A 22088-nucleotide genomic window follows, 5' to 3' on the forward strand; every position below is an offset into this window, starting at 1 on the left:
CTAGATTTGTGGCATGCATGTTGCAACCTCGATTTTATCAAAACTCATGAACCGGACGTTGTAGAGCTCATTCCTCACATCGACCTTGTAGCTCTGACATCCCCCATTGCATCTAGGAGTCGTCGGCACATTCAACTCAACTTTTTTTGGGTAAGCCCGCTTTTCATGTCTTGTGTTGCATTTCTGGCACTTTTTGTGTTTTGCTTCATATGAATGTTGTCTGCTTGATTTCAATGAGTGCCTATTGTAGTTTTGATACATACTAGCTTGTGTTAGCACTATTTTAGTTTTCATTCAAATCTCACTGTTGTCACATGCATGAAACTATTTTTCACAAACACTCACCGATTCGGCGACTCGCATCACCCACATGCATGTTGTTCCATTTTTTGAATCTATCATTCACCATTTTCATGCATGATCATTCACTTATGCTTACAATCAATATCGCCATGCATTCACATTCACATTCGCTTTTAGTTGCCTGTCTGTGAGTCTGGGCAACCTTGGCCTAGACTCTGCCTCACTAAGACAGCATTATGTAATCCTAAGAGGAAAGGCTCTATCTTCCTCTAAGGAAATGTGCATTTCTACCCAGTGACTATCCTCCAATATTGCATTGCGCAATTCTAAGGGACAGTGACTGTTGGCCCAGAAAATTGTGTAATGCAATCACTAAGCCTGCGACCTTTGCCAGCTAAGATTGCGCATTGCGTAATTCTAGGAGTCAGTAACTAGGTTGGATTGTGCATTGCGTAGTTCTAGCAGTCAGTCGACCTCCTCACAACCCAAACTGTGCCTTGCACAGTCTTGGTAGTCAATCTCCCGACCTCCTAGCATAAATTATGCAACCTTCATGATCAGTCACACAGGTATGTTGCAAGTCAGTTCTTAAGTTCATTTTCGTTTTTGGTTGACAGATTACTTGGCATGAATGTTACCATGTCTCTAGGTATTGTAGGTTTTCATTGCCTCTCAGCAGTACAGGTACAATGGTTCCTAGGAGAGCAGAGTCGAAGACACCATTCAGAGCACACTTGGGGATGCAGTCGATCAAGTGTCTATGGACTTGCCTACCCACGAAGACATCAAGTTGGTTGTAGACAAGGACATCAAGATATGATGGCAGCAACATCACAGCGAGCAGCATCATGAATAGTTGTTGAAGGTAGCATACGGGATGCAACGAATGCAAGAGGAAGGTTGTTGACAACACAGAGGCAAAACAAAGTTGCAATCTCAAGCAAATCCACTTGTGGTGAAAGAAACTTTGGAGACTCATGTTATGAGGTGATGGCGCGACAAGAAGATCACGCGAAGGTAGAGAATGGAACAGAGAAGGAGTTGCGTGTGTTGAAGCAGCAACTCAAGGAAGAACAGGAGTTGCATAGACGAGAGAATGAGTTGCAGCAGGAACAGGTACAGCAGCAGGCATAACATGCACTCACGGATGAAACTGCATCCGTACAAGTTAAATATCCATCCTAGCAGCTAGCACGGAGCAGACATGGTGAGCGGTGTTGTTGATTACATGCAAGGGAATTTAGTAGCATGCATGTCATTGTGTGCATGCATGCGATCTCACCCATTCAACACACTCACTGGGGAAAAGACAAGAAGCAAGTCCAACTGGAGCTGAACATGTAGTTGACAGTTGATGTGCATGACCACCAACACACACTGGCAGATCAGTACAGACACTATGCATCATTGTGTCACCGATTTAGCCGCGCCAAGAAGACCATGTGCATGTTAGCAGATGAGTTGGATGGAGGAGCCATACCAATGCACCTGGATGCAACAGAGGCAAGAGTTCGCATCAGCAAGATGTCACCATGATGCGCATGCACACCATCACGAATGACCAAGCTTGGCATCATCTCACCACCTTCACCATCACAAGCATGTCAAAGAGTTGGTCTCACCACAACAGACCAAGTGTCAGCGATGTCTTTCATGGCTTGCCCAAGCCATTTTGTCTCACATGAGTACATGTGCATTGTCATGTAATGTCATGTCAAATGTAATTCAAGTGTCGATAGTTGGATGTAATAGTCATAGAGTAGACGAAGAGTCATGAGGGTAGATGAATTGTCACAAAGGAGAATGTCAAGGGTCACCCCACACTTTGCTATAAATAGAACCTCATAACTCATTGTAAATTCTTTTGGTCAGCCAAGCTTTTGATAAGACTATCTTGGAGAAAGCTTGGACAGTATTGTAACGAGCTTTGGCTTCTCCACTGTGCAGAGCTAGTACATCTCTTTGGAGGAGCAAGCGGTTGTGGTTGTAACATTCCACTATCGGAACTAGTGGTTGGACATGGATGTATTGTATGACTGGAACTTACACTTCTTAATTTAACAAGATCCAGCACGTTTCATGTATATGTTGTATAGTATTCTATGTTATTTGGTTTACTCTAAATGATATATGTATTGGTTTTCTTATGCATGCATGTATAGCTATCTGTGTATGTATGTATGAATATTTCTTAAATGTGTTGTTGGTTTAACCATCACTTTGGATTGCTTTACCTTGCCTTCCATGTTGTGATGTATCTTTGCCCGTGTGTTCCCTTCTTAACTGTGTGCTATCACAGGTTTCCAAGGGGTGCACTCATCTCAACTCCCGTGTGTTAGAACCTCTCATGCACCTTCCTTGGCTCCCCGCAGTTGTCACACCCTTGCTACCAACAGAGTTATCTTACTTGCCTTTGTGTGAAATCACGGTCAAGGCATTACCATACAACCCACTGCTAGGACTCCTACACCAAACGATCTGAGGTCTAACTAAGACTTCTTACCGGGGAGATTCCTTGACATGTTGGCGGGTCTAGCACCTTCAAAAACACATTCTAAGAGTGTAAGTACACTTAAAAACAACAAGCACACGTTGGGACTATGAGCGTACTCCTTCAACTTGAAGAAATGCACCCTCCTTGAGTGCATGGCACACTCACAAATAATGAAGCTTCATTCTTCTCTTAGAGCGCATGGAGCACTCACGAAGCACGAAACCTTACAGCACATGGCGCAATCACAAAGCACGATGCTTCATCCTTCCTTTAGAGTGCATGGCACAATCACGAAGCAAAAAGAATCCATTTGAGCACACTCCTATGGCACAAATCACAATGTCCTCTTTGAGTGCATGAGCACACCCTTAAGGCTTGATTGTTTCTCCTTCGTCTCTTAGGCATGCGCCCTTACGCCCTACTTGTCCTCATGAGCACACCTTGAAGGCCTGAAGTCTAGAAGCCTCACTCCTTCGTCTCTTTGGAGTGTTCCCTTGCGCCTTCTTAGTCTCTTTGAGTGCATGAGTGCACCTTGAAAGCTAAAAGGCTCGAAGCCTCACTCCTTTGTCTCTTTGGAGTGCGCCCTCTTGGCTTCTTAGTCTCTTTGAGTGCATGAGTGCACCTTAAAGGCCTGAAGCCTCACTCCTTCGTCTCTTCTAAGTGTGCCCCTACCCCCTTGAGTTAACTCTCTCTTTATTGAGCACACAAGTGCACATTGAAGGCCTCTTGTGAGCCTTGATGAGTTTGACTGCACCCTCCTAATCAAACCTTCTTCTTTTAACCCTCTCACAAGCCTATCATGAGATCATCATTCCATGAGCTAGGTAATTGTAGAATATATGTTCTAAGACTGATTTTTCCTTTCCATGAATTATCTTCATTCTCAGGAGTGTTATCTCAGAATGACAAGGAGATGCTCAAGCAAATAGCAAGGATAAAGCATAAAGAAACATCTATGGAGAAGAAGAACAAAAAAGAGCAATCATGAAGACATGAAGCAGATCATGGACCAAGACAAAAAGAAGACATTGCATGATGACTTAGAGGATTATGATAGTGATAAAGACCCTTTGGAGGGCGAAGATAAGCAACAAAGCAGATCTTCCATGAAGATGAATCATATATTAGATTTATCATCAAGAATGTAAGATCAAGCAGCAAGGAGGACAACTTGGCATTGTTGAATCATCCTGAAGTACATGTCATCATTATCAAGTTGTAACTTGTACAAGTGCCATCATAATGGTCAATATGTGTCCATGTGTCATGCCACAACATGTGGAATCTAATGATGTATTTTCAAGAAAGGACAAAATGTAATGTGTGGAAGTCCAAGAGTCATATGTGGAACATGAAAAGTCACATAGTCATATATGGACAAAGATTGTAAAGAAGTACAAAAGTTATTTAGAAGTCCAAGAGTTGTTTAGAATTCCAAAGGACACACTAGAAGTCCAAGGGTCATGATGGTAATCCAAGAGTCATGAGGATATGAAAGGTTTTTCCTCTTGTTATAAAAGCAACCTCATAACTCAAGGAAAGGGATTTTGAAGGCTTAAGCTTTGGAGAGCTATTCTTAGCTTCTCTACTTGGCATAAGAGAGAAACTTATTCTTTGGAGAAGCAAGAAGTGACTTAATGTTCTACTAAAGTAACTAGTGTCTCATCATTGTAATTATGTACTTGGATCTTTCACCTAATTGAAATTCAATGAGCCAACAAATTTTCATGCATGTGTCGCAAATGTTTTAGGAATATTCTTGGGATGTTTACGATATATGTTGTGTTCATATGTACTAGAGAAATTGAACTATTTCGATAGCTTTGGTATTTATCATGTTGAATGTGTGTTATATTCGCTTTACAATCATTATGTGAACTATTTTGCTAATGAATAGTTTTATTCTCTTGTGTGTCTCTCTTAGTTTAGTACTATTACTTCCTTCCAGAGACTCACTTTTTGTCTCCCACTCATGAAGGTCTCCTTTTACAAATTATAATTGGTGTTTCACAATGTTAATTTACTTGCTTATTCAAGGTTTATGTATATAATCTCTTATGTTATTAATTGAAACCAAGACGAACCTTTGTGTTATGGTGAATCAGTCGATACTCCGGATGGGGATCCTAATCCAAATGGTGTGAGGTCTAATTGGGACATTGCATCAGGGAAGCCCCCTGTATGTTGGCAGCATCTAACATTGTCAACACGGTGCTACTAGATTTTATAGCTAAATAAACAACTTTTGAGACTTTTTTTAAGGGCTTCTTATTTAGCTTCTTGTAGCTTATCATTGTTATAGAGGTGATCCAAGATTTTTCTTCAGTATTCATCCCTATCTAAGATAACAAACGCCCCACCCTTATCGTATTTGAGAATATCAATCTTAGGGTCATTGTTCAAGGCCTTAAGGGCCTAGAACTCCAACTTGTTGATGTTGCTCGTAGGAGCTTTAGCCTTTCTAAGAACAACAACACAATCTTGTCAAATGACATCTTTTATATTATCAGGCAAGTCATTAATACCATATTCAACATTACAAATAATTTCCTCCACTCATATTTTTCTCAGAGCAAGAGCAAATTTTAGCCCTTTTCCAAAAGATGATAAATCAAAGGCTCAAAATTAAACGAAGAAATATTAACAAGCCTCTTATTAAAAGAGGGGGACATCACATTATTGTTAAGAGAAGGAAAAGGGACAGGGACCATAGGATGAGAGGGGGGTCCAACAACGAAGGGAGGGAGAATCAGGGTCTAAGGGGCAAGCTATGGTAGGGGGGGATAGAGGAATATGGGGAGCTTTTTACGTCAAGGGAAGGACGGGACATAGAGGGGGAAGCATGCAAGAGTGGAGGTACCTTCATGGGGGGCTCTTAGAGGTCAACGAAGGTAGCGTGGATAGTTAGGTTAGGGGAGGCAAGCGAGGGAATTGAGACATGGTCCATGAAGGGGGAGCTAGAAAAACGGGAGACCAAGTGGACTTCCATGGTGGGGCCCAAGCACATAATTGAGGAGGAGGGAGAGCTTCCCATTACTGAGGAAGCACTGGGAACTAAAGGTACAAGCCTAGGGCTCGATGAGACTGGATCAACAAGAGAATAAGGGACAACCAATTAAAAATATGAATCGAAGCACGTGGGGACCAGGCGCAGCGAGTTAGAAACTCCTTCGACCAAAGTAAAATTGGTGAGTGAATAATAGTAGGAGTCGTTCAAACAACAAAATGATGACTTGCATGGGGAGCGAGGAAAAACACAAGAAGAGAGACCAACATCTGGAGAGGGAGGATGAGGACGCATAAAATCACTGATAGAATATCGATTAGAAGTTATGGAAGAAATATTATCCAGGTGGCTCTAGGAAACCTCAAAAATTAAATTGCTCAAAATTCGATGGAAATATAGTAATGTTGTAGTGCTTTTCATTACGATTCCAATGGCGCAAGCGACACTCAAATCCGATTTTGTATGACCAACTTATCGTAGTCGGAAGTTTACAAGTTCAACAGGGAAACGAGACCCATAAGGAACACGTGGCAACAAACTGACCAATCAACCATTGACACTTGGTGCTTAATCATTGGCTCCTTGTCCCTAAAAACAAAAACAAAATAATAATAATAATAATAATAAAATAATATATATATATATATATATATATATATATATATATATATATATATATATATATATATATAATAAGAATAAAAAAACAAAAATTATATAAAAATATGGTTTTATAAAAAAATTGATACAAACCCAACAGAATAACCATATTCATAGGGCTCCCAGATGCGGGTGAATGATCGGTGCACAGGTACGAAGGAGGCGCGGAATGTGGGCAAGTGGCAACCCACAAGTGCCAACTGCAAATGCAACAGGTCGGCACTCTGGCTTCGCACAACCTCATTGATGGCAACCTTAACTCGGTCTTTCCGGGAAATTGTTTTATGCACAATGGCTCCAGGCAGGATCCTCAATCCTGCTGCTTCTCTGCGCGCTTTCAGATCCATTTCGGCGGTAGCTGCTGGAGGTTCCTCGAATGCCATCTCCATCCCCTGCCTCCTTTCGGCTCTGGTTAATAGCCATAAGTATGTTCAGTCCTCTTCTCACTCTGCGTGTTATCTCCTCAGTTGCCTGCTAGCCTTTCCCTCTTCGCCTGTCAGTCTTTGTTGTTCTTCATCCGCTAATTCCACCCCTTGCTTCCCTTCGGCTCTGGTTCCTGCTGCATACAGAGATAAGCGTGCTCAATTGTCTTTACTCGCCGTGTGTTTATTCCTCAGAAGCTTCCCAGCCATTCCATCTCCGTCGGTTCGTCCAGCTCCTCACAATATGCCAAGAGAAAGGCCAAGAATGGGGTGTAGATGGGGCAGCTCTCGTGGTCGAGCTTCCCGCCAGCATTCCTCAACTACGTCGGACCCCACTTCGAATGCATCAGATTTTAGCAGGCTTCAGCTATCCTGCTACTCGTAGTGGCAGGGGCAGGGGAAGGGGGCATGACAAAGCGGATGTCTGCGAGCATCATTCACACTTGCACACCGCCCGTTTCTAGATTCCTTGCTCTCTGGGCAACGCTTCCTTCATCGTTTCTGTGACAATTGAACTGAGTGAGAACGCAGTGGGTTTGGGGGAGGCTCTTCAGGAAGCACCTCTGCATCAAAGGAGGGCAAACCAAAACATCTTCCAGTTAATAAACACAGGAGGACAGCCAACAATGTACACAGATGTCAATGCTGGCCCAAGCGCGCCTGCGGGAGGTGCTCCTTCTACCTCGGTGAGCCATCCCTCTGACTCCAAAGACTCTGATCAATTTGGGTGCCGAATCGTAGAAGAACAACCTTCGACCTCGAATGAAGACTGAACATGTTGGCGCTTCCGGTTCTTCGGGCCAGCCACTGAAGAAGAGGCTCAATTCCCTATGGATTCACAGTTTTCCTGCTCGCAAGCTCGTTAATTTTGGTCGTTGTCAATTCTACAGGTCGGACTCCACCTTGAGGACAGCCTTCTCCTATATGATTAGTGTCTGTTCATGTTTATGTTTCTGTCGAAATATGTCCAAAGATAGCAGTGCACAAGTCAGTCCTGTAACTCTGTATGGGTCAGTTTTCAGTTACTGTATGGGTCAGTTTTCAGTTACTGTATGGGTAAGTTTTTGGTTTGGTTACTACCCAGACATGGCATCCAATGTTTTCAGATATTAAAAAGTCTGATGTAAGTCAACAAGCAAGTTCTATTATTAGTTCGTCAAGAGAGTCTTTGCAAGAATGCCATCACCATGGCTAGAACTCTCGAGGCATCTGCCTCGCTGTACAATATTTTTGTATTAATATAGGAGTATACCAATTCAGAGAAAAAAAAAACAAAACAAAACAAAAAAACAAAAACAAAAACAAAACAAAACAAAAAAACAAAAACAAAACAAAACAAAAACAAAAACAAAAACAAAAAACAAAAAAAAAAACAAAACAAAACAAAACAAAACAAAAAAACAAAACAAAAAAGCAAAAAAAAAAAAACAAGCAAACAAACAAACAAAAAAAACAAAACAAAACAAAAAACAAAACAAAAAAACAAAAAACCAAAACAAAAAAACAAAACAAAACAAAACCATATTAACGTTCCACATTAAAGTCATAGATATATGGTTTGTTCCAAAGACATTAAAAAACCATATCAACGGTTCCATATTAAAGTCATAGTTATAAATTCAACAAATATATATTAAATGTCATGAAGTGCAAACTACATTTATAAAATAAGTTGGTTGTTCCAAATTTTGTCACAGTGACAATTACATTGGTTAATGTAATTTGAATAGTTTTTTTTATTTTATAATAAACCTTTTCCAAATTATATGTTTGTTGATAGAATTCACTTTCAAAGTTGAAAATGGTAGAGGTATATAAGGGAGATCTCGACCAACTTGGCTATATTTAGATTAGTAATGCGATTGATCACCTCTATGGCCTCACTAATAAGGATATTAGTGTAAAGGGAGACCACGTTAAAGCTAACAAGAATATTACCAGGTTCAATTTTAATAGCCTTTAACTCATTGACAAAAGAGGAAGAGTCTTTAACAAAGGATTTCGTGAGGCCAACAAGGGGTTTGAGCTTGTGCGCTAAATACTTAGCTAGAAGATAAGTTGGCCCACCTATTATATTGACAATGGGTCTAGGAGGGGGGCTTCATTATGGATCTTAGGAAGCCCATAAATCCTTGGAGTAAGAGTGTTGTTCTCTATAAGCTTATGGCTTAAGGAGTTCATGGTGCTACTTGATTTTATTGCTAAAGCAACAACTTTTGACATTTTTTTAAGGGGTTATTATTTAGCTTATTTTAGTTATCATTATTATAGAGGTGATCCAACATTTTTATTTAGTAGCGAGCCCTATGTAAGATAACAACTACCCCACCCTTATCGTCTTTGAGAATAACAATGTCAAGGTTATTGTTCAAGGCCTTAAGGGCCTGGAACTCCAACTTGTTGATGTTTCTCTTAGGATGTTTAGCCTTTCTAAGAACAACTACACAATCTTGTCTAATGACATCTTTTATGTTATCAGGAAAGTCATTAATACCATATTCAACGTTACAAAGAATGTACTCCGTCGTGATTTTTCTCAGAGTAAGGGAAAAGTTTAACCCTTTTTCCAAAAGATGATAAATTGAAGGCTCAAAATTAAACAAAAAAATATTAACATGCATATTATTAAAAGAGAAGGAAAAGGGACAGGGATCAGAGGATGACAGGGGGGTCCAACAACGAAGGCAAAGAGAGAATCATGGTTTAAGAGGCAAGCTATGGTGGGGGGGAATAGAGGAATCCAAGGAGTTGTCTATGCCAGGGGAAGGATAGGCCACAGAGGGGGAAGCATGCGAGAGCGGAGGTACCTTCATGGGGGGTCTGAGAGATTTACAAAGGTGGTAGATATTGTGAGATTAGGGGAGGAAAACAAGGGAACTAAGACATGGTCCACAAAAGGGGAGCCAGAAAAATAGGAGACCAAGGGGATTTCTATGGTGGGGCCTAAGCACACAAAGGAGGTGAAGGGAGAGCTTCCCATTACAGAGGAAGCATTGGAAACTAGAGGTACATGCCTAGGGCTCGACGAGACTGTATCAACAAGACAAGAAGGAAAAACCAAGTCAGAATGTGAATTGGAGCACGTGGGGACCAGGTGCTACAATTTAGAAAATCCTTTGACCAAAGTAAAATTGGTGGGTGAAGAACTACAGGAGCCATTCGGATAGAAAAATAAAGACTTGCATGGGGAGTGGGGAAAAACACAAGAAGAGAGACCAACTTCTGGAGATAGAGGATGAGGATGCATAGAGTCACTAATAGAAGATTGCTTAGGAGGTATGGAGGAAAGATGATCTAGATGGCTCTAATAAACCTCAAAAATAAAAGTGCTCAAAATTCTATGGAAACATCACCAAGTTGTAGTTTTTGTCTTTACGATTCCATTGGCGCAAACGACACTCAAATCTGAGCCTGTATGACCAACTTATCGCAATTGGAATTTTACAAGTTAAGTAGGAAAAATGGGACATGTGGCAACAAAGTGATCAATCAGACATTGACACTTGGTTCTCAATCATTAGCCCCTTATCCCTACCGGAAGACAAAAAAATATAATATTAAAAAGTCTCATAAAAGACAATAAAAAATAAACCATTTAAAAATATATATAATATGGTTATTGAATAAGCATAAAAGCATATAAAAACAAAAATTATATTAAAATATGGTTATATAAAAAAATTAAAACAAACCCAATGGAATAACCATATTTATAGGGAATAGGGCATCTGTTATATGGTTATGAAACCATAAATATATGGTCTATCTAAAACACATTAAAAAACCATATCAACGGTTCCAAATTAAAGCCATGGTTATAAATTCAACGAATATATATTAAATGTCATGAAGTGTTAACTGCATTTATAAAATAAGTTGGTTGTTCCACATTTCGGAATGACAACAATTACATAGGTTAATGTAATTCGAATAGTTTTTATTATTCTACAACAAAATCTACGATTGGAAGCGGGTCACAGGGTTGAACCCCTGAACTCCCACAACCCAACTACAAATTATATCACGACTAACTATTGGGCCAACATCCCATTTGTTTATAACGTTTCTGGCGAAAATATATTTAAACACTATGTTTTTTTTTTTTTAACCACATGGTGAATCGGTAACTATATTTAAACACTATGTTGCTATATGAATGGGGAGGGGTTGCGGAGCCAAGAGCTAAGCGCGGAGGCCGAAACCCGAAGTGTGGGAACAATGCTAACGAAACCTCGACAAGTTAGAAACCAAGAAGATGGAACCTTGACGGTGCATTCTAGAGGAAAAACATTTTTAGGGAATATTCCCTAGAATATCTCAATATATTTTATGCAAAATCGCCAAAATTGTAGGTGTCGAAATGAGGCCAAGTTTATACTCATTTTAATCAAAATTTTACAAGGATCGCAATGGTGAATTCCGTTTTTGCATCTAAGTATTGAAATTCAAGGGTCATGGCATAAATCCACCTTCTTCATTAACTATTGGACACAAAGTTCAAGACCATAATGCCCCTGTCAAAAGTAGGTCATGTTTACAGTCAAAAGTATTAGGAGGATGAGTTGGATATATTAATGCTATGATTGTTGCGATTTGAATAGTTGAACTTCAAGTCACTCTAGTGATTGGAGGTATAATGATGTATTTTTCCTTGTACTGCCTTTCTTTTTATGAGATGAATGAAGTGAGCTCCCCATTATTGAAGGAGGACCCGAAGACGTAGTCCACACTAGATGAACTCTGTTATCAATTTTTTGTGTAAATTGCCTTATAATCTCCTTTATGTTTCTTCTTCTTTAAGTGTTTGCATACATGGTTTTTACATGTTCTTTCATGCAATTCTAAAAACATCACAGAAGAATAGATCTTGGTTAATGTCAGTAAATCATAGATTTTGGATCAATTTTAGTATCAGAGTGGTCTTCTTAGTGATGTAAATTGTGAGTATGCATGATAACGAGGGCTAAACTCAAACAAGGAGAAGGAAAACTTAATTCATTTAACCTAGAGATTGGATGTGCAACACAAAGAAGGAAAATGGCAAATGATGACACCCGTACTGAGCATAAAAAAGCTTTCGAAAGGGCTTTCTACAACATGGAAAATAAAGGTAGATAAATTCTTTATCGATTATGAGAGGAGATTGACAAACAAGGAAGATAGAGTAGTGGATCATACTTCAATAAATTAAGGAAACATAGGAGGACCTTCTGAACCTCCATCTCCACCTTCTAGTGAAAGTTCTTCTTCTTCATCATCTCATTCTCATCATTCTAATAGACGACATATGAATGCTTCTAAAAATGAATTTTAAGTTGGATGTAAATTTTCATTTTCCTATGTTTAACAGAGAATCTAATGCAGAAAATCTCAATAATTGTATCAGAAAAATTAAAGTATATTGTCGGATACAACAAATTGAAGAAGATGAGGTCAAGATCAAGTTAGCATCTCTTTGACTGGGAGGCACTACTCTCATATGGTGGAAGAGTAAACTTCAAAAAGGTAGCAAACATGTGGGTAAACTCTTTTCTTCCTGGTCTGAATTTTTTTTCTTTAAAAGGAAAATTTTATCCATTGGGATATTGGTAGAAAGCCATGATAGAATGGAAAATTTTGAAACAAGGCAAAGGTTAATATGTTCAAAGTTTCACAGAGGAATTTAGGAAGTAAGCTTTGGCATTGGGCATTCCTTTAGTTCACATAACACTTTGATGAAATATATTGGTTGTTTACATAATTATCTATGATGTTCTTTGTTATTGTTTGAACCCACTAATCTTGATTCGGCTAGTGTGAAAGCAATTCACCTTGAAATGTGGGGGAAGTATGAACAAGGAAAACATGCAAAAAAGGCATCGAGAATACGTAAAAAGGAAGCAAAGCCCTCTTGAACTCTTTGAAATAAAGAGGGGCATGATGAGGAGCATTGTTGGGAATTGAATCCAGAATCGAAGCCAAAGAGGAATGGCAGAAAAGGGAAGAAGAAAAGTGTTTCTACCATGCAACAAAACCATGAATTTGATTCAGATGATGAGGTGAAGGTCACAGCTACTGGATTTGTAAGTGTTGGACCAATTGACATGGGTTTTGATTCATTTAATGAGCTATAAATCACATTTGTTGGAATTAGAGATGATGGACCAACTGACTTGGGTTCTGATTCAGGCAATGAGATGAAGATTACAGTAAGTGTTGTACCAAAGATGAGAAGAGCACCAAAGACTGCATGGCTCCAAGAACTTGAGTAGATCAACCAAAGCATTCAAACAGAGAATCCTGAACTAAGGAGACTTCTACAAGAAGCAAAAGAGGAGAAGTTGGGATTGCAACTTTAACTACGAGCCATGGAAGAGACCTTGGAAAAATTACAACAACTTGAGTTGCCAACTTTATCACCTACTTTAGAATAAACAACTAAGGTAAATAATGATTCTTCAGTTTCATGTTCTCATTATCATGATTATTTTGGTTCATTTGAAAATCACACTACAGGCATTGGTTCGACGTTAATGAATAATAAGGGATATGAAGTCAAAGGGTATAAGAGTTAATGGACAAGACATTTTGAATCCCATCCAAGTGGTGCAATTACCACAATATGCAGGATTGGGCTATGTCAAAAAGGAAGAGACAAGAGAGTCTTCAAGTGACAAGTCTTAGACAGTGAAAAGCACATCATGCAATTCCAGTGATCATGATTGTAAACCATATCCAAAAGTAGGTGAACATTTCAAAGGAATAAATAAGGCAAATTCTCCTCATAAGACTTGCACTACAAACAATCGTTCAAGGAAGGTTATGTTCACCAGTGAGGAGTCACGAGAGAAGGATCTCTCTCCACATTAGGGGAGAAAGAAGGTCAAGAAAGTTTGGAGGAAGAAGAACCATTGCATCCATTGCAATAAGGGAGGACGTTAGAGAGTTACCTTTTGGGAGCTCCATCTAGAGTTACATCCCAAGAAACTCCATCTAGAGTTGGAAGCCTTTTTAATTAGTTTGGCATGGCCACCACTATAAATCACATGTTGCAAAATTGTTTGTAAAAGTGATGGATGTATAACATCACTTGTATATGAAATACAATGATATTTTGGGCTTTAGTTAGATAGCATAGGGTATGGTTTATGATGTAAACTTGACCATGAATGTGTTATAAACACTTAGAAAGTATGGCTTTGTTTGAATCTTGCAAGTTGGACATGTATTGGCAACTGCAAATTTGCATATGGGTACATGTGTCAGCTTCATCATTCTGAGTTCCGAAGTACAAAGGTAAAGGAAAGGGAAGGTAGCATGTCAGAGGAATCTGTTGTGCAGATCATGATTATGCTTTTGGAGGACCAAAATCTACTCAATGGGGAGAAATGATTCAGGTGGCTTCAAGAAACCTCAAAAATCAAAGGGCTCAAAATTCAATAGAAACATCGCCAAGTTGTAGTGTTCGTCGTTACGATTCCAATGGTGCAAACGACTCAAATTTGAGTCCATATGACCAACTTATCACAATTGGAAGTTTACAAGTTAAGCAGGGAAATGGGACCCACAAGGCACACATGCAAATAAACTGGTCAATTAGCTATTCACACTTGGTGTTTAGTCATTGACTCTGTGTCCCTGAAAGAAGATAATATATATATATATATATAAATCTAAAAAAAATATATATATATTTAAAAATATATACAATATGGCTATTGAATAACCATATAAAAACAAAAATTATATAAAAATATGGTTTTATAAAAATTTAAAACAAACCCAACGGAAAGCCATATAAAAACAAAAATCGGATAAAAATATGGTTTTATAAAAATTTAAAACAAACCCAACGGATATTCGTAGGGCATTTGTTATATGGTTATGAAACCATATATGTATGATTTATCCAAAACACATTAAAAAACAATATCAATGGTTTAACATTAAAGCCATGGTTATAAATTCAACGAATATATATATTAATTGTCATGAAGTGCCAACTACATTTATAAAATAAGTTGTTTGTTAGAGCAAAGTCATATATATGGTGGTGGTTCCACATTTTGTAACGGCAACAATTATTTTGGTTAATCTAATTCAAACATTTTTTGTTATTCTATAATGATAAAAAATGATTGGGAGCGGGACGTGGGGTTTGAATCCCCACCTTCCACAAAACAACAACAAATTATATCGTCGTTGATCGTTGGGCCAATGGCTTGTGTGTTGATAACTCTATCGATGAAAAAATATTTAAACCTATGTTGACATACGAAAAGGGGAGGGGATATGAAGTCAAGAGCCAAGGGTGGAGGCCAGAACCCGGAGTGTGGGAACAATGTATGGAGGATCCTTGATAGGTCAGGGACCAACCGTATAGAACCCTCACGACGGCACAGTTCTAGAGGAAGAATATTCCTAGGGAATATTTACTGGAGTATTTCGTGTAAAATCTTTGAGGAATCTAAAAGATGGACCAAAATGGTAAGTGTTGGAACGAGGACAAGTTTATATTTATATGGTGCATTCAGTTTTCACATTTAGGTAGCGGAATTCAGGGGTCATGGTAGAAACCCACCTTCTTCATTAATTACTAGGCACGAAGTTCCAGGCAACAATGCAATTGTTAGAAGTAGGTCATGTTTACAGTTAAAAGTCTTAGGAGGACGAGACAGATCTACTGGTGTTGTGATTTGAGTAGCTGAATTTCAAGTCACTCCCAGGATTGGAGGTATAATGATGTATTTTTCCATGTACTTGCCTTTATTTTTATGATATGAATGAAGTGGCCTCCCCACTATTGAAGCAAGGCCCAGAGACGTAGTCCACACTGGATGAACTCCATTATCAAACTTTTATGTGAATTGTCTTATGATCTTCTTTATGTTTCTTATTCTTTAAGTGTTTGCATACATGGTTTTTAAATGTTCTTTCATGCAATTCTGAAAACATCATAGAAGAAAAGAACTTGGTTAACGTCAGGAAATTAGAGATTTTGGATCAAAAGAGGAGCTACATGAAGCAAGACACTGGTGCAATTGATATCATTGGAGCCAATGTGGACACTAGCATTGTATTGAACTTGATTGGATTAAATCAATGTGTTGAGAGTTGAAATGTGATCCTCTTTGATCCAGCTTATGTAAGAGCTCCATGATGCAGCAGACAAACAATCACAAGAGGACATTTCATTTTAGAGCTTAAAAAACTTATTAGAATGTTGTTTCTCATAAATGTACTCCAAACGAAGATCCTTTAAGGTGAAGCATGCATCAATCCTATTCCAAAGGGAGAAGGACATGATATGAGACATCTCCAAGTGCCTACACTTGGAGCTATCTCATAATGTGTCCTCACTTGGAGTTGTCTCGTATCATGTCCTCCTCCCTTTGGAATAGGATTGACGCATGCTTTTCCTTAAAGGATCTTCATTTGGAGGACATTTTTAAGAAAAAATATTCTAATAAGTTTTTCAAGCTCCATAACTAATGGTCCACTCATGATTTTTTATTTGTTGCATCACAGAGCTCTTCCAGAAGCAAGATCAATGAGGATCATATTTCAGCCCTCAACGCTTTGATTCGATTCAATCAAGTTCAATCCAACATTGGTGTCCAAGTTGGCTCCAGCAATATCTACTGCATCAATGTCCCGATTCATGTAGCTCATCTTTCCTCCATACCTCCTGATCAGTATTCTATCACTGACTATGTGTGTCCGCATCCTCTGTCTCTTGACGTTGGTCTCTCTTCCGATTTTTTTCCATGTTCCCTATGCTAGTATTCATTTTGCTATTCAAATGACTCTTGTAGTTCTTCATTTGTCGATCTAACTTTGGTCGAAGGAGTTTCTAACTCGTAGTCCCTGATCCCCTTGTGTTTTGATCCACATTATGACATGGTTGTCCTTTCTTCTCCTATTAACCCATCTTTGTCAAGCCTTGGGGTTGTAGATCTATGTTCCATCACTTCCTCAGTAATGGGAAGCTCTCCCTCTACCTCCATTATGTGCTCGACCCCCACCATGGAAGTCCCCTACATCTCTTGTTTTTCTAGCTCCCCCTTCATGGACCATGTGTTGGTTCCCTCATTTTCCTCCCTTAACCACGCGGTCCCCACCACCTTCGTTGACCTCTTGGACCCCCCCATGAAGGTACCTTCGCTCTCGCATACTTCCCCCTTTGTGAATGTCCTTCACCTAATATAGATAGCTCTATGGTTTCCTCTATTTCCCCCCTATCTTAGCCTACTTCTTAAGCCCTGATTCTCCCTCACCCTTTTTTTCATACCCCCCTTTCATCCTCTAGTGCCTGTCCCTTTTACTTCTCTTAACAATAATGTGATTCCCCCCTATTCTAATAAGAGGGTTGTTAATCTTTCTTCGTTTAATTTGAGCCTCTGATTTATCATCTTTTAGAAAAAAGGTTAAACTTTTCCCTTGCTCCAAGAAAAATTTTGATGGAGGATATTATTTGTAATGTTGAATATGGTATTAATGACACACTTGATAACATAAAAAATTTCGTTCGAAAATATTGTGTGGTTTTTCTTAGAAAGGCTAAACCTCATAAGAGCAACATCAACAAGTTGGAGTTTCAGGCCCTTAAGGCCTTGAATAATAACCCTGACATTGTTATTCTCAAAGTTGATAAGGGTGGAGCGATTGTTATCTTAGATAGGGATGACTGTCGCAGAAAAATGTCGGATCACCTCTGTAACAGAAGTAGCTTTAAGAAGCTAAATTAGAACCCCTTAAAAAAAGTCTCAGAAGTTGTTGCTTTAGCTATAAAACCTAGTAGCATCATGCAATCCTTAAGCCACAAGCTTATTGAGAGAAACCCTCTTACTCCAAGGATTTATGGGCTTACCAAGATCCATAAAGAAGGGCCCCCCTTAGACCCATTCTAAATATAATAGGTCGGCCAACCTATCTTCTAGCTAAGTATTTAGCACACAAGCTCAAACCCCATGTTGGCCTAACAAAATCCTTTATTAAGGACTCTTCCTCTTTTGTCAATGAGTTAAAGGCTATTAAACTTGAACCCGGTGATATTACTTTTAGTTTTGATGTGGGATCTGTTTACACTAATATCCCTATCAACGAGGCCACAGAGGTGACCAGTCGCATTACTGATTTGGATATAGCCAAGTTGGTCGAGATCTACCTTACCTCTACCTTTTTCAACTTTGAAGGTGAATTCTATAAACAACCCTATGGAGTTTCCATGGGTTCTCTACTCTCCCCTGTCATTGCTAACCTATTCATGGAAGATTTTGAATACAAGGCATTGTTTTCAACTCAGTTTTGACTTAAACTTTGGAAGAGGTTTGTTGATGATACTTTTATCATTGGTCTAATGGACACGAAAAGTTAGATCTATTTCTTCAACATTTTTAACAATCAATCTAAATTCATCAAATTTACGATGGAGCAGGAATTCAATGGTAGCCTACCTTTCCTTGATATCCTTATCTCTAAGAAAGGTGATGCTTACTTATCACACTAGGCCTTTCATAAGAAGACTCAAACAGAGAAATTATCTTCATGGCAGTTCACATCATTATCCAGCTCAAAAACTGGGAGTTATTAACACATTGGCCACTCGTGCTTTGAGGGCTTATGATGAAAGTTACATGGAGAATGAGAAAACCCATCTCATTAAAGTGTTATAAATTAATGGCTATAATAGGCATCAAGGTCTTGAGGCTTTCCTAAAGGCAAGTAAAGGTCCTAGGAAAAGGAAAGAGCCCAGAGATTAGGTTATCAATGTTCAACTTCTTTTCATCCTTGGGACCACTGACAAAATTGCTCATACTCTTATGAAGCATAAGGTCTCTTCCACCTTTAGACCCCTAAACACCATTTGGAGCTCCCTGGGATCCGTCAAAGACCCAGTAGATCCTAAAGAGGTGAAAGGTGTCTACGTAATCCCATGCTAGTGTGGGACCCCCTACATTGGACAAATTGGTTGCCGCATGTAGTACACATCAAACATTTTAGGGCTTGCTCTTTAGCTTTGGAAAATCATGCTGAGAAGACTAAGCACCACATATTTATAAAAACGTATCGGGTCATTGAGAAGACTAAGTACCACATCTTTATAAAAAATTATCGGGTCATTGCCAAGATTAATCATTTCCATCACAGGAATTTCAGGGAGGACAACGAAATTGAGAGACGGTCAAGTACCTTGAATAGAGATGATGGCTGGAAAATTTGTAGGTCTTGGATCCCTACCCTTTCTTCTTGAGTGTATTCATTTAGATTTGTTCCCCACGCCTCTCTTTCTTTGTTTGTGCTCTCCTCTTTTTTGTCCCCCCTTTTTGTTTTTAATGTTCTCTATCTTTCCAGAATAATAGTTTAAGCTCTTGTTTCCAATTCATTTACTTCCTAAGGAAATGAATTTATAATTTTTATGTATTCTATAAGAAATATATGATTATTACTTATTCATAATAATATTCTTCTTGATATATCTTATTAAAATTATTTCTATTTCTTTTTATGTTCTTATGGCTATTATTATACTAAAGGTGTTTTCCTTACAGGCTTGGGGTGAGCATACACTGTTCACCCTAGCCAATCCCCTCACTCCATTGTCGTCATCCTCCGTGTAGTTAAAATCTAACACATGGAAAATTCACCTAGGTTCACATGTTGTTAGAGGGGTTTTCTCGTGCTCATATGATGTACAGGCAAGTGAGGCAATAAACTTTGGTTCAATCGACTACAGGGAGGAAAGAAAATCATTAGTCGAAGGAAGTGTTGATGTTGCTGAGAGGGTCTACAACTTGACAGAGTGATTACTTAGAACTACTACCATTTCCACTCCTTGTTGCAGGAATAATGCAAGCATCGGTTCTTTCCCAGCCCCTACTAGAGTTTCTCAACACAAAACCCCCACCAAACTATGTGGAGGATTTGGGCCGAGGGGCCACAAGGTTCACCACACAGCTCTATATTGGGCCTATGAGGGCCCCCTCAGACCTACCAAACTGGTCGGCCACCACCATAGATAGTGCGATAGCAGGCAGAGGGTGGGTCAACAACGGTGTCAATGTCGTGGGTGATGATGAGGAGGAAGAAGTAGATGACAAGAAGGGATATGATGAGAACCAAAAATTTGATGAATTTGAGGGTAACGATGTGGGTTTGAGTGCCTCTTTTGAATACTATGAGGATGATAAGGAATCCAATGCCATTTGGGAGAGAATTGATAAAAGAATGGACTCTTGTCACAAGGACCAATGAGAGGCGAGGCTGTAACAGGAGATTGAGAAGTACAGACCCTTAAACCTGAAAATTACATAGCAGATTGTAGATATTAAGAGGAAATTGTATACGCTCTCCACCGAGGAGTGGGGAAACATACTAGAGATTGGGGATTATTCACTTCAGAACAAAAAAAAAAAAGGTTTGAGATTTTTATCTCGTTCTGCATACATTATTGGAGAAGGCCATGTAATAGAAGAAGTGCGTCAGTGCATTGGATACCAAAAGTAAATTTATAGGTGGCACGAAGACACCGTGGATGCAGTGGTCAGTGTCTGATCTCACAGTTGTTAGAGAGGAGGAGAGGGACTTTGTTGTCTTTGAATACATAGGTTCTCTTATTCAATTTCAAGATTGATTGTTGTAGATCCTAAAGGGTATATGACTGATCCCAAGAGTAAGAGGATTACTAATGATGCAAATATTTCAGATATTAAAAAGGCTAGATTGTTGCTCAAGTCAGTTACTCGGACTAACCTGAAGCATCCTCTTGGTTGGATTGCAGTGGTAATGCTAGAGAAGGTTGTAGGGAAGATACAGGTTGCATGACATTTTATTCAAAAATGTTGTGAAGAATGCCCAAAGAATGAAGATGTATGGTTGGAAGCTTGCCGATTAGCAAGTTCGGATGAAGCCAAAGCTATCATTGCACGCGGTGTAAAGGTGATCTCCAATTCAATGAAGTTTTGGATGTAAGATTCAAAGCTTGAACAAGATGATGCGAACAAGAGCTGAGTGCTAAAGAAGGGGTTGTAGAATATTCTTGACTTTGTGAGGCTTTGGAAGGTTGTGGTGGAGTTGGAAAAATGGTGAGGATGCCTAGATTTTGCTTCACATGGAAGTGAAGTGTTGTCCACTACATGTTGAGTTGTGGCTTGCGTTGAAAAGGCTTGAGACATACGATCAGGCAAAGAAGGTTCTCAACAAGGCTAGGGAGAAGCTTTCCAAGGAGCCTTTGATCTGGATCACTATTGCGAAACTTGAGGAGGTCAATGGAAACACAACCATGGTGGGAAATATTATTGAGAGGATAATTAGGTTCCTGCAAAGGGATGGGCTAGTGATTAATAGAGAAGCTTGGATGAAGGAGTCAAAGGCAACCGAACGAGCAATGTATGGTGTGACTTGTCGGGCAATAATTCACCAAAGTCTTTGAGTTGGCCATCAAGTTTTGCATCCAACACATCGAGCAACACATTGCTTGCCTTTAGGTCTCTATGCACAACACATTGCTCCCACTCGCCTTCATGTCTTTGTGCACAAAGTTTTTCTCTGATTCTTTGTGAAGATACATCAGAGTCATCACAACCGGTAACCCCTTTCAATATTTTGTATCTATGTGACCTTTTGAATCCTCAAACAGTGATTTCTCCATGCTCTCATTGGGCATATGATGGTAGACGAACAGAAGCTCCCTATTACGCTCATTCCATGATATCTTTGGCCTTGTTGGTGATGCGTTAGCGTGCATAGTCGACATTATCAACACCATGTGGGTGTTTTCCCCTCATGTAATTGAAAATCCATGAAAGAGAAGAGGGAAGTAATTCAGAATCCCTCTGTAGACAGAAAACCAGTGGTGGTGAGAAAGAGAACAATCCCAACAGGCACCAATATTGGGCTAAAGACAATTAGAACAAGAGCTGCAACAACTAGTGTTACCACGGTCCCTATAAGGGTAACACTTACTAAGAGTGAGAATGCCCCTCCCACATTAATGGAAACCATCGTCTTCATAACTTATTGGGCATTGGGAGTGTTCTCGTGTATATTTTACATCAGCCCCTACACTTTTCATTGCATTTGATCATGAGAAACCATGGCATCATCCCTTGCACTTGTTGATATGCCTAATCATGAGAATCCATTGCCAATAACAATTAGTACACCAAAAAATTCTTATGATAGTTATAAACAATTTAGTAAAATATGGATAAGAGATTGATTG

General features: G+C 39.2%; 1 pseudogene; it reads left to right on the forward strand.

Moving 5' to 3' along the window:
* The first annotated feature begins 7648 nt into the window (after window positions 1-7648).
* LOC149233096 (protein STABILIZED1 pseudogene) overlaps window positions 7649-22088 on the forward strand; it is a 70778-nt pseudogene continuing 56338 nt past the window's right edge.

Source organism: Pinus tabuliformis, chromosome J (assembly GCF_031772625.1).
Source record: "Pinus tabuliformis cultivar Carrire ecotype Pingquan chromosome J, CPIR1, whole genome shotgun sequence".
NCBI classification, from domain to species: domain Eukaryota; kingdom Viridiplantae; phylum Streptophyta; class Pinopsida; order Pinales; family Pinaceae; genus Pinus; species Pinus tabuliformis.